Here is a 13,963-nt window from a genome sequence, read left to right on the forward strand (position 1 = left end):
TTTGGTGGCGTTACTGGAGTACAAATATCGGCTCAGCCACCAACAGAATTCTGTTCTTCTGTGACTGGCACAATTGGTCTTACAGATCAAAAGAATAAGCAAATGACAACCTTATTTAAAATCTCATTCAAAATATCATATACCTGACAACGTAATATCCTCTTAGCTTGAGCACAGCTATATGATTTGGGTGTGGCTTGAACATATCGTCTTTTGATTCAAATTAGATAATATAAAAAGTTGAGCCATTGAATGAAACACAAAGGGCAGGTTTAGATGGCACTGGCAAAGCAAGAGTGCATACCTAATCGGCTGAATGGTATTTGTTCAGTTTTATTCCATTAAAGTGGAATCAGAAAAAAACAGATGGAAAATCTGGTAGAGACATGCTCCGTACACGATCGTTTCCTTCCACAGCTCCATACGTAACTGTGAATCCTCTCCCCTTAAATGGCCTTTCAAGGTTCAAGTAGATTTCCTTCTCACCATGGCACTACATACCTTACTCATTGTGTACCCAAGTACAAGAGAAACTTCCTTCACTGTAAGCATTTACACAAAAGGAAAAGTAGCATGTAATTCATGCTGATTCCAAGACTAAAGGCACATGAACAGATATAGGAGCTGTACTTTTGTTTTAAGTGAACCTATTCAGTGATCTTACAAAGCACCTCTGGAGCGGGTTCGAGACTTGAAATCAGGTCTCCTGGTTCAGAGGTAGGGATATTACAACTGCACCACAGGGCCCATGAGTTGTTGCAAAATTTCTAAGACAATTGTCCACACTTGCCTTATAACCGCTCTCTTAAATAGCTTGTGGCTCCATGTAATAAACCTGCGTTCTTGTTGAATGGATGGGATGCCAGAGAAATGACACAAAGTGCTTCTCCAGCTACCATTTTCCAATCTTTCCAATATTTGTTGTGACATCTCATTAACTAAGAGACCAAGTTTGTTAAATGGAGTTAAAAACTATGGAGCTCTAGTTTCTCACATTGTCATTTTTACAGATTTATTTACTTAATCTCTCATGAGACAAATAATGCTCAGCAGGAAGAATACTGACAGGAAGCATGAATGGGAAAAGGAAATTACCCTGGGTTTCAGAAATTTATCCCACAGACAGCACCTTCATCTGACTAATTTCCAAGAAGTGCTGCGGTGATATTTTTATTAACAGAGGACATTTATCACCAGTTAAATGTAACTTTCAGGTTTAAACTTTAATTTTTGAATGCATCCAAACACATTTGCTTAAATTCTGATTCTCCAACATGGTTCAAATAGCTACAGTATGACAGATTAAAACATACTGGGCTTGTTCTTGAAGTGAGAGCAGTCTCCAAACATTAATGACTCTATAACAGGTCAAGCTATGAAGGATTACAAAAGTTGACAACATTTATTTAAGCAAATGCAAAACATTTTGGATGCTGGAAATCTGAAAGAAAAACATGCTGGAGAAACTTAGCCAGTCTATCAGTGTCTGTGGAGAGACCACGAAACAGAATTAGGATTTTCAGTCTGATACAATTTCACTGGAAGTGGAAAAGTGATTTTATTGGTTCTATATTGGTAGAAAAAAGGTAGGGAGAAGCAAATGGAACACCAAGGAAAATAAAGGGAAGGTTTGAAGGCGAGTGAGACAAGAGAGCACAGTAAGAACAAAAAGGCACTGGTGAAAAAGGAGGGAAGGAGGGAGACAGACAGAGAGACAGACAGACAGAGAGACAGACAGAGAAATAGGTCCAGTCTATAATTTTGTGCCAACCGCCACTCCCTACCAAGTGCCTCACCTTGAGGTTTGCTTCAGCAGAGCTGAAATGTATTCTGCTATTAACACCTATTCTGGACTTCTCTGTCTCTCTCCTCTACAGTCATCATCATTCCCATTTGCCATTTATTTCATCACACCACGATCTCAAATTTCTCTTATGCTCTTAGCTTCCCTTCTGTTCCGCATAATCTTCCCAAACTTATCCTACAATAAAACAAAAGTGACTTTTCCAAAGAAGAGTCACATTGGACTCAAAATATTAACCCTGGTTCTCTCAAAATAAATGCTGCCAGGCCTGTTGAATTTGATCAGCATTTTCAGTTAGTGATTTAAACGTACTTAGTATTGAACACAACAGCACCTACTTCTGCATGGAATCCTAAGTACTAAGATAAATGTACATAGCAATTTAGATTGTCAGTGCACAATTTCTATCAAATCACTTTATTGAAGGAGGTGTGATGGGTTCACAACAGATAACACCAGCCTATACGATCAACAGCAATATGCAAGTGTATCTGTTCTTCACCAACCCTAAACTGTTCTGTTTAAATTACTAGTTAGTATTCAAATCAATTCTAGAACAAAATGGATAAAAGTTCTCCTCTGGAATTTGATTCTGCTCACAGAGTCTGGATTCTGATTATTTTTACATTATAACTATAGCTTTTATCTAAAGTCAAACTACTATTTCTGTAACATAAACACACCCCAACAGTTCCCCTGAATTGTTTACTTTAGCAATTTGCATTACAAGTAATTTCCTTACTGTAATAAATTCTGATGTAGTTCCAAGAAAACATCACTCGTTCAGAAAAAGTTTGATATAAATATATACATAGAATTTGTTAATCTCACGAAAACACTGAAATTCCTGAGGCATAATACTGGAAACAATCCATATGACCAGTCCCCAAAACTAATATCTCATCATCACACTCCAAGTATTTATAAAATTTTTCTTGAAATTTTCAAATGTACTCAGTTTTGATTGGATCCCTGCACAGTCCCATCCATATATTTATCACAATTTGTAAAACACTTAAATCTAAATTATCCATGGATTTCCCTCTTCCGATCGAGTCCAGTGGATTCAATCATTATTTCCAGACAGAAAAGCAGCAAAGTGAAGAGACCATGCCGTAACAGGTGATAGCAAGAAAGTTCAACCAAAGTTAACCTGACCTGGCTGAAATGCCATCTGCCGTCCCAAATGAAAATGGTGAACATGACTGCCGACCCGTTAAAAACGGGTTTCAATGGTAGTCACCAGGAGTTCAGGACAAAGTCTCCAGCACAAATCAAGTGTTCCTGGAGGAGTATCAATCAGAGATGGTAAATCAGAGCAAAGAAGGTTGTTTTTTTGGAGGTGGGTCTAGAGGTGTACAATTTTGAAAGTCAAAAGAGCAAAAGCATTTTTACAATATAGAAAGGAGGCTGCTCAGCCTACTCTGACCTGCATTTCTCACATTACTATTTTGCTTTCCTAATTTGCTATGACTACCCAAGCATGATCTCTCACTTCTCTCCCCACCTTTGTTTAACATCCTCCCCACTTCCCTAGTTATGAGACTTGCAATATGATTCAAGAGTACATCCTAGTTTCCCCAGTCTTGGGGCCAGTGCTCCACAAACCAGAAGTTCCTGCTGGCAGACTTGGAGGTAATATTTGAACTCTGAACACAATACATACATGGAACTTTTCCAAAGTAAATACACTTAAAAAAAACCCACTAGTAGTTGTCATAGCAACTACTCTCCAGAAAACAAATCTTGATAAACAGTCTCATCTTTCTTCCTCCCCCTTACCCCAAAATCCAGATCACGAATGTTAAATGCTAAACGTAAAAACCAATCTTGCAATCGAGTAGATTCTGCAATTCAAGGAGTTTTGCACTGGGAGTTCATGTCATCATCTCAACCTAATGTATTGTTACCATGTGGTAAATTACAAAACAAATGAGAAAGTCTCATGCCCATTTAAGTACAAACTTTGCAACACCTGAGTGACTTTCTGGCACATACAATTACAGAGACAGTTGTATACGCAGCCCAGTCCACTATGAAAACTATCCTTCGATCCATCGACTCAATCTATACCTCCCGCTGCCTTGGGAAAGCAGCCAACATAATCAAAGACTGTTCCTACCCTGGTTATACGCTCTTCCACACTCTTCCATCAGGCATAAGATACAAAAAAAGTTTGAAAACACATACCAACAGATTAAAAAAAGAGCTTTTTGCCTGTTATCAGACTTATGAACGGACCGCTCATTTATTAGAGCTGATCTTTCTCTGCACCCATTCTGTAGCTAAAACTATATTCCACATTCTGTTCCATTAACTTGAGTACTTATGGAAGGCAGGATTTACCTGGATAGAAGATAAAACAATACTTTTCACTGTATCTCAGTAGGAGTACAATTAAAATCAAATCAATATGACAATAGCCAGTATCTCTATAAAGCTTTCCTGCTTATTGAGGTTGAGTTATAACACTGGGGAAGGTTCTGAACCCATCTTCTGGGGTAGACCGCAGTCTCAAGCACGTTGGAATTGGCGATGAATGAAATACAACTCGATTGGAATACCAAATGAAATTTTAAGAAGTCCTTAGAATTTCATTCTACTTCACCCTCTCAAAATCAAAACTTAACCTGAGGTGCACTGTAAAAGCATTTAAAAATCTGATGGTGAAGAGGTAAGATCCACACAGTCGCATATTTTTATGTCTATGTACTAGCTGACCTCCCTCCTGGGTGGGAGATTACTAATTGGACAGAAAAGTTGTATAAATGAGGCTGTGCCTGCCTGGAACTTCTGTTCTGAGGCACAGAAAATTTAAGTAGGAAATGGCAAACAGACCTTTTCACTCACCATCTGCAAATATTACTTGCTTCCTTACATTAAAAAATTTAATTACTTTGCAATGGGTTACATTTACCTATTTTAGAAACAGATGTGGCTGTTCTGGAATAAGAGCGACCTTGATCTTTTTTATACAAATGTGGAAGCTTAAGAATATAAATAGCAGCATTCAATATCCATTTTCTTCTGAATCTTCTGGTGCAGGAGTGAGGAGGGAATGACAAAAAAAAGTCTCCCTACTACTTGCATTAGTGTTTTTTTACATCTCCTGCAGAACATTGTTCTCCAACTGTGTAAATGAACAGCCACCTGCTTCCAGGCTTCTGCCTGCATTTAACTTGGCCAGCAGGACATATCCTACAGCAATTCAGGTGCATTTTCACTGTAGAGTTTCCTCAGAGTGGAGACTGAACTCTGCAGGAGGAGTTGAAAACAAAGCAATATCATGCCGATTACAAGAAAAACTACTTTACTCTGCAAATGAAAAGCTTATATTAAAAATATCCATAAAGTGTGACATGTGAAGACCTGATATGAGCAGCATAGAAAAACTATTGTGTAAAGTATAAAAGGATATGTATTTCAGTTGTGGTAATGACCTAATAACTCTGTTTTGCCCATTGCTCTTGATTTATGACATTATAAATTACACCCAGGACTCCTTATTAAACGGAAATCTAGACTTATTTAGCACCTCACTACATCCTCAACGTCAAAGCAGTTGGCATAAAATGAAATGTTGCCTCCTTTTACATAGACAAAATAAGATCTCACAAACAGTAAATGAAATGAATAACCAGTTAATTGGGTTGTAATAGTGATAATTGAGGAAGGAACATTGATCATAATTAACTGTTCTAATTTTTTAAAATCCTGTTTATATCCTTGAACAGACAGGGTTGTCTTTAAAGTTCTTTATCAATGACAGCTCATCTGATAATATAGCATTTTCAACTAATGCACACACAAAGTGAGAAAATGCATCATTCCTTGACACTCCTTTTGTTTTACAAAGTTTAACTGAAGCAACATGAATGATTATTCCAAAATCTCTCCTGAATTTCTGACAAAGAAGCCTCCAAAAAGGTGTTCAACAAAGTCCTGCATGGTAGACTCTAGGTCACATGGAATCCAGGAAGAGCTTGCCAACTGGATACAAAATTGGCTTGAAGGTGGGAGACAGAGGGTGGTGGTAGAGGGTTATTTTTCAGTCTGGAGACTTGTGACCAGTGGCATGCCACAACGATTAGTTCTGGGTCCATTGCTCTTTAATTTATATAAATGATTTGAATGTGAATATAGGAGTTATGGTTAGCAAGTTTGCAGATGACACCAAAATAAGCAGTGTAGTGGACAGTAAAGAAGGTTATCTCAGAGTACAATGAGAGCTTGATTAGATGGGCTGAGGGGTGGCAGATGGAGCTTAATTTCGATAAATGAGAGGTATTGCATTTTGGTATGGTAAACCAGGGTAGGACTTAGACACTTAATTATAGGCCTTGGGGAGGGTTGCCGGATAAAGAGACTTCTCAGGATGCAGGTGTATAGTTCCTTGAAAGTAGAGTCACAGGTAGACAGGGTGTTGAAGAAGGCATTTGGCATGCTTGCCTTCGTTGGTCAGTACAGGATTTGGAATGTCATGTTGCGGCTATACAGGACATTAGTGAGACCACTTTCAGAATACTGTGTTCAATTTTAGTCTCCCTGCTATAGGAATAATAGTGAAAGGGATCAGAAAAGATTTCCAAGGGTGTTGCTGGAATTGTATGGTTTGCGCTACAGGGAGAGGCTGAATCAGCTGTGGCTTTTTTTCCTTGGAGTTTCGGAGGCTGAATGGTGACCCTCCAAAGGCTTACATAATCATGAGAGACATGGATAGGGTGAATAGTCAAAGTTTTTTTTCCAGAGGAGAAAGTGAGGACTGCAGATGCTGGAAATCAGAGCTGAAAATGTGTTGCTGGAAAAGCACAGCAGGTCAGGCAGCATTCCTGAAGAAGGGCTCATAACCGAAACATCGATTCCCCTGCTCTTTGGATGCTGCCTGACCTGCTGCGCTTTTCCAACAACACATTTTCACCAAAAGTTTTTTTCCCCCCAAATGTGGGAGAATCCAAAACTGGAGGTCACAGGGTTAAGGAGAGAGGGGATCAATTTAAAAGGGACCTGAGGGCAACTTATTCAGGTTAAGGGTGGTGCATGTATTGAACGAGCTGCTACAGGTGGCGGTGTTGGAGGCTGGTACAATTACCTTTAAAAGGCATCTAAAATGGGTACATGAGTAGGGAGAGTTTAGAAATATATGGGCCAAATGCTGGCAAACAGGACTAGATCAGTTAAGGACTAGATCAGTTGGCACAGGTGAGTTGGACCGAAGGCTCTGTTTCCCTACTGTATACCTTATGATTCTATTAGAGGCAGCAGAATATTTTAAAATAAGGGTAAATGACTTTTTAAAAGCGTCGTACAAGGCAAAATGCAACCACTTCCCAACAATAGAAACGGATCCAATACCAGACTTTAAAATGAAATGTAATTGCACAGAAATCGCATCCTTGGATCCAGTGGCAAGATTCTAAAACAGATCTAACCACTGCTTCATCACAATGTTGAAAACCTTTTAGTCTTTGGTCAAAACACAAAGTACGTGATAACTCAAATAGCATGAGGGAAATAAAATTAAATTTTTGAACACAGCACAAAATAACTTATTGACTAGTGTTTAAAAATATTTTCTTTTCTTCAGCTGTATCACAATTATCTTTGCCAAGATTAACATTTCAAAATCTGGGTGATTTTGGATATCTCAAGTAGAAATGTTTGTTGAGCAGAAAATTGTACTTTGTGCCCTTTGTTTCTTTTTGAAGATACGACAATGAAGCAGGCTGGCATTAAAGTACAGCGTTTGTTTATTTTAAACTGCAAAATGTAAAAATTCAGCAAATCTGGGGAATAGATCTGCAGATTGCTCTTTCAATTAATGCATTTTGATTGAAACATTTAAAGGCATTAATACATTTTCTTTTAATTGCTACAAGTCAAAAAAGTGCCGTAGGACTCTGGCGTATAGTAGGAAGCCTATAGACCTGGACTGACAATTATACCATACAGGCAATATGCCAGGCACCACCATCACCATCCCTGGGTATGCCCTGTACCACTGGCTCAGAAGTTTAGTTGACAGGGAGTTGACCAGGGAATCAACAAGGACAAATGTAGGCCAGGAAACCTCCTGTTGATTATCACATAATGTCCTTCTTCATCTGATAAATCAGCACTTCTTTCGGTTAAGCGACACTTGGAGGAAGCATGGAGGATGACATGGGGACAGAACGTACACTGGGTAGGGAACTTCAATGTCCACCACCAAGAGAAGCTCGGCAATGGCACTATTGATTGAGCTGGTATGGTCCTAAGGGACATCACTGCTAGACTAGGTCTGTGACAGGAGGTGAGGGAACCAAGAGGTAAAAATATACTTGACCCAATCTTTAGCAATCTACCTGCCACAGATGGCAGTATAGGTAAGAGTGACCATCCCACCGTCCAAGTGGAGAACTAGTCTCACCTTCATGTTGAGAACACCCTCCATTGTGTTGTGTGGCACTACCACCATGCTAAATGGCACAAATCTTAAACAGATCTAGCAACTCAAACTGGGCATCCACAAGGCACTGTAGGCCATCAGCAGTAACACAAATCCAAAACAATCTGCAACCTCATGGCCTGGCATATATCCTACTCTACCATTACCATCAAGCCAGGGGATCAACTCCGGTTTAATGAAGAGTATAGGGATGCATATCAATAGCAGCACCAGGCATTCATGAAAAAAAGTGGTGTTAACCTGGTGAAACTACAAAACATGACTATTTGTGTGTGAAACAGCATAGATAAAGTCATGTGATTGCACAACCAAAGAATTGGATCTAAGCTTCTGCAGTCCTGCCATTCATGACCAGAAATGGACAATTCAATATCTTGATGCAGGAGGAGGCTTCTTGAATATCTCCAAGGTCAAGGATGGGGGAGCCCAGCACATCAGTGCAAAAGATGTGGCTGAAGGATTTGTACCAATTTTCAGCTAGAAGTGCCAAGTGGACGATCATCTCAGCCTTCTCCAGAGTCTCCCAGAATCATAGATGCCAATCTTTAACCAATTTGATCCTCTCCACTAGACATCCAGAAACAATTGGATGCACTGGATGCTGTAAGAGATTATGGGCCCTGATGACATTCTAGCAATAGTATTGAAGACTTGTGCTCCAGAACTTACCACACCATCATGACAGTATCACTTCAAGCATTCTTCAGGGTAGTGTTCTATGCCCATCCATTTTTGGCTGTTTCCCTCCATTATAAAAAAGGTCAGAAGTGAGAATGTTTGCTGATGACTGCACAATGTTCAGCACCATTTCTCACTCTAAGATACTGAAACAGCCAATTTTCAAATGCAGCAAGATCTGGACAAGATGCAGGCTTGGACTGAATAGTGACAATATTCACACCACACAAATCACGAACAATAACGATCCTCCTTTGACATTCAATGGTATTACCATCACTGAATACTCATTAACATCATCCTGGGAGTTACTTTTGACCAGAAAATTAACTAGACTAGCCATATAAATATGGTGGCTACAAGAGTAGGTCAGAGGCTATGAATACTGCAGTGAATAACTCACCTCCTGACTCCTCAAAACCTGCCCACCATCCACAAGGCACAAGTCAGAGTTTTGATGGCATACTCCCCACTTGCATGGAATGGTGCAGCTTCAACATCATTCAAGACACTTGACACTACCAGAACAAAGCAGCCTGCTTGATTGGCACCACATCCACAAACATGCATCCCTTCCGCTACCAATGCTCATAGTGTGGTAGCAGGCCATTCACCCATTACGTACACATCACCCCTCCAAACAGCATTCCACCCAGACCCACCTCCTCACCCTATCACTGTAACCCTGAATTCCCCATCACTAACCTACCTAGCCTGCTATGGCCAATCTCCCTAACAACTGCTTGGATTGTAGGAGGAAACCAGGCATATGGAAGAAACACACACACACACACAAATTATGCAAATGCACACAGTCACCCAAGGCTGGAATTGAACCTGGGTCCCTGGCGTGTGAGGCAGCAGTGCTAACCACTGAGCCAGCATGTTGTCCTATTAGTGGTAGAGGGTATCAATTAAAAGATACATTGCGGAAATTCAACAATCGCTTTTAAAATAGCATCTTCCAAACCCATGACCACATCCATCAAAAGGATAGGGCATCACATACAGGAACTTCACTACCTGTAAGTTCCCCTCCAAGCCACTCACCATCTGGTCTTGGAAATATATCACCAGGTCTTGCACTGTTGTTAGGTCAAAATCCCGGTAGCGTGCATCTACAACATGTGAACCACAGTTGTTTAAGAATGTGTCTCGCCATCATCTTCTCAAGGAGCAACTTTAAATGAGCAATAAGTGCTGGCCCAGCCAGCAACACCCCATCTAACATAACATCTTGGTTACTTCATGGAATGTTGTTTGCTTCTCATGCCCTCTCTGAATTTACCTTGTCAATGTGCCCAAATCTCCATTTTCTCAGTCTTATGCCCACTAGACTGTTATCCAACTTCCCCTCCTGGTCCCCATATGAGCCAGTATTGTAAACTGGTCCTCTCTCTTCAGGTGTATGTCTTTAATGTCACCACCCCTTTTCTCCAAGAAAGAAACCTGACCACTCTCTTTCCGAAGTCTTTATACATAGTGTCATCTGAAATCTGTTTCTATTTTTTCCATAACTTCATGTTTGGATCACCCAATCAAACTTCTGCTCCTGCCACAATACCAAAGTGTATCTTATCAAAAATCACAGAAGACATGGTGACTGGGACAAAGGCAAACATTTACAACCTTTTACAGCTGACCACATACTCCTCCATGTTTTTTTTACACTGTTTGGGCGTGCCTTCCCCATCTCCAATTCATACTATCTAATCATTATCAGACAAGGACTTGAAGCAGCTTCTCTTTCTGCTCCTGCTCTGTTGCTTCTGGGGTCCCGTAAGGATTTCTTTTCATACCAAAATGCTTTCCCTTAGTGACTTATCTGAAGCCACAGCATTAGTTTGTGTGCACACACTAATGCCGCCCACCCCAGCACCATCCCTGGTCTCAACTCCAATTAAGTTAAATTATCCCACTTTTAAAAATGCATTCATAGGATATGGCCTTTCCTGGCTGGGTCAGCATTTATTGCACATTTCTAGTTGCTCTTCAGAAGCTGGTGGTATTAAACTGCCTTCTTGAACTGCTGTGATCCATTTGGTGGAGAGATATCTGAAGTGCACTTAGGGAGGAAGTTCCAGGATTTTGTCTGAGCAATACCGACAAAATAGTGATACATTTTTAAGTTGGGATGGAGAATGGGTGGAAGTGAACTTGCATAGTGGAGCTACTTATTCGGAGATCCAGTGCTAGCTAAGCAGAAATTTTCTTTTAATTAAATATTGGGTTGAATGAAACTATTGATTGCAAAAAACCCTCACCCCCACTATCTCTTTCCCTGCCTTTCAGCATCAATTTCCCTCCTGATTGCACACCTTAAAACACGACCAAGCTTTGGTCATCCCAATCCATTATCTCCTTATTTGGTCCATTGCGTACTTTGTTTTATATTGTCTCTATGAGGTGTTTTGAGATACTTTACTACATTAAAGTCAAAATATAAATAAAAATTATATTCAATCTTTCACTTGGCCAAAAATTGGTACGGCACTAGGAGAGTATAGGGGTTGGAAAATTGCCTGTGCCTAATTTGTTCATCTTTTAAATTACTTTAAATTGGTGCCAGGAAAGCAATAAGTTGTCAATACTGCTTTGCTATTAAATGGAAACCCAATGTTCTCTCTGAAGTGGGTACAAAAGATCTCATACCACCAAACAGACTCCTCCTTATCGCCTGGTCAAAAATGACTGAAATATATTAAGTTAAAAATCACACACCAGGTTATAGTCCAACAGCTTTAATTGGAAGCACTAGCTTTCGGAGCGCCGCTCCTTCACCACGTGGGTGTGGAGGACACAATTGTAAGACACAGAATTTATAGCAAAAGTTTACAGTGTGATGTAACTGAAATTATACATTGAAAAATACCTTGATTGTTTGTTGAATCTTTCAGTTACATCACACTGTAAGCTTTTGCTATAAATTCTGTGTCTTATAATTGTGTACTCCACAACCACCTGATGAAGAAACGGCACTCCGAAAGCTAGTGCTTCCAATTAAACCTGTTGGACTATAACCTGGCATTGTGAGATTTTTAACTTTGTACACTCCAGTCCAACACTGGCACCTCCAAATCATGAAACATATTAATTAGTGATTTATATCTTTGCCACTGGTTCAAAACCCTGCAACTCTCTCCCTAATAGCAGTGTGGGGGTACTACCATCTTCTCAAAGGCAATTAACAATGGATAATAAATAATACTCAAGAGTCATACAGCATGGAAACAAACCCTTTGGTCCATGCTGACCATATATCTTAAATTAATCTAGTCCCATCTATCCGCTCTCTAGGGGGCAGTTCCCACATCTTGTGAACATTCAATTAAATTAAAAATGATTGCTATTTGAGGGACTTCACTGTGTGCGAATTGACTACTATGGTTCCCTGCACTATAGTGACCACTTTATCAAAGTACTTCTTTGTCTGCGTAGAGCTTTGGATGCTGTCAGATTGTAAAAAGTACAATATAAATACAAGTTATTTTCTTAACACTTATTTACTTAAATATTAATAAAATATCCATCTTTAATCTATAGATTTGTTTGAATTTAATCCTAAAAACCATAAAAACATGTCTGGTCTTATTAACTAAAAGTAGCACTGGTCACTATCCAAAAGCCCTTAGTTGAAACACTTGCAGATTTCAGATGAACCTGGTATCACAGCCAAGGTGATCCCAACAACAGTCAAATCGACTGACAGCACCTACAATGGTTATTAACCGAACGGCGTACCCAGGTAAGTCACTAGAAGATGACCTGCATGATGGAATCATTCTTTAGCTAGGAGACAGTACCTTCCAGGCAGGTAAAGGAAGGGTACAGGTAAAAGTCTGTTTCCCAGGGAAATACTTTCCCTTGGGCGGGGGTCACAGACTTGCTGCAAACGTGTAGGTGAAACGCAAAGTCTGAAGACTCTTTAGACAAGGCTTATCCCATTCTAACAGGACATGGAGATTCGCTCAATCTCAGTAATTTTAATGCAGGCTGTTCGTGTGGTTTTCATATCGCAGTTTAGTTAATGGCGATTTTTCTATTCTGCAACAGGCATCAGTAAAAACATGTCAAATGGCCAATCTCGCTAATCACATTTCTCGAGGTGCACTTTCCGATTTGAGATGCGAAAGGTCTTTGCTTCCATTAAACATTTCTGCTCTGTAATTGACAAGCCCATAACGACGTTGTTTTTGCGCGGGCAAGGAGACAGCCTCTGACAAGTCTTTATCGACCAGGACCAAATGTAATGTTTTTTGCTCTCAGCAATTATGAATATTGCATAAATCTATAAAGTATAGTATGCATCTTGGTGAATTACACACTGACTGACTGTAAAGTAGTAAAGTCTGTTGCCTCTAGACCATTTATCCGGGTTCACAAACTCAATTAAGAGGTATATAGAATTTAACACGCAGGCTGCGGCTCAACTGAATGCACACTACAGTCAGAGAGGGGAATACTCGGGATGTAGGTCTGTTTTCAGGACTGTTCAGCGGAGAGAATCTGTCTTTGTAAAGACACTGCTCGTAAAGTTCACGGTCAGAGAGCAGCCTAAGGCAAAGACAGGAAGAGGTTCAAGATTGCAGCGTTTGTAGTGACAAGACTGGATTCTATTATTGAGCCAAGGTTGCAGCGTAAATGTCCAGGATCTCTTGTAAACAATCCTTCGTGTGCAAACACTTTATGGCTGCAGTCTGTTAAATATGTCAAAATTGCAACAAAATGAAAACTCACCCACTCACTAAAGGCTTTTTCCCTGGGTCCGAGCCTGCCTTTTCTCCCTGTTTCAGTTAAGCGGGAGGGTTGGAGGAAGGAAGGAACTTTCGCAATGGTAACCTTGCATGCAATGTTCGGAGAAAGATGATTCATAAAGAGGAAAGCAGCTGCTTGCGAGCCGAGACCAGGATGCGGTTCCCCCGCCTACCGCCGCCACTCCCGGAGCCCAGTGATTGACAGCGGCCGCAGCCACTCGCCAGAGCGGGTTGACGAATCATAGGAGGCGGCTCGACAGCCTCTCTCAATCGGCAGTAAAC

The 13,963-nt window shown here is 40.2% G+C and overlaps 1 protein-coding gene across 3 annotated transcripts in view; it reads right to left on the bottom strand.

Moving 5' to 3' along the window:
• The window catches only part of LOC132828017 (E3 ubiquitin-protein ligase MARCHF3), a 120,655-nt gene extending 106,795 nt beyond the window's left edge, over positions 1 to 13,860 (bottom strand). The window contains exon 1 of one of the 3 annotated variants that reach the window (XM_060844915.1): positions 13,673 to 13,860. The gene's annotated coding sequence lies outside the window, so the exon portion shown is untranslated. Of the gene's footprint in view, positions 1 to 9,977; positions 9,998 to 13,664 lie in introns of those variants that run through there. The other 2 variants (XM_060844925.1, XM_060844907.1) reach the window with 2 other exon arrangements.
• Positions 13,861 to 13,963: the final 103 nt, after the last annotated feature.

This window comes from Hemiscyllium ocellatum, chromosome 2 (genome assembly GCF_020745735.1).
Source record: "Hemiscyllium ocellatum isolate sHemOce1 chromosome 2, sHemOce1.pat.X.cur, whole genome shotgun sequence".
Lineage (NCBI taxonomy): Eukaryota > Metazoa > Chordata > Chondrichthyes > Orectolobiformes > Hemiscylliidae > Hemiscyllium > Hemiscyllium ocellatum.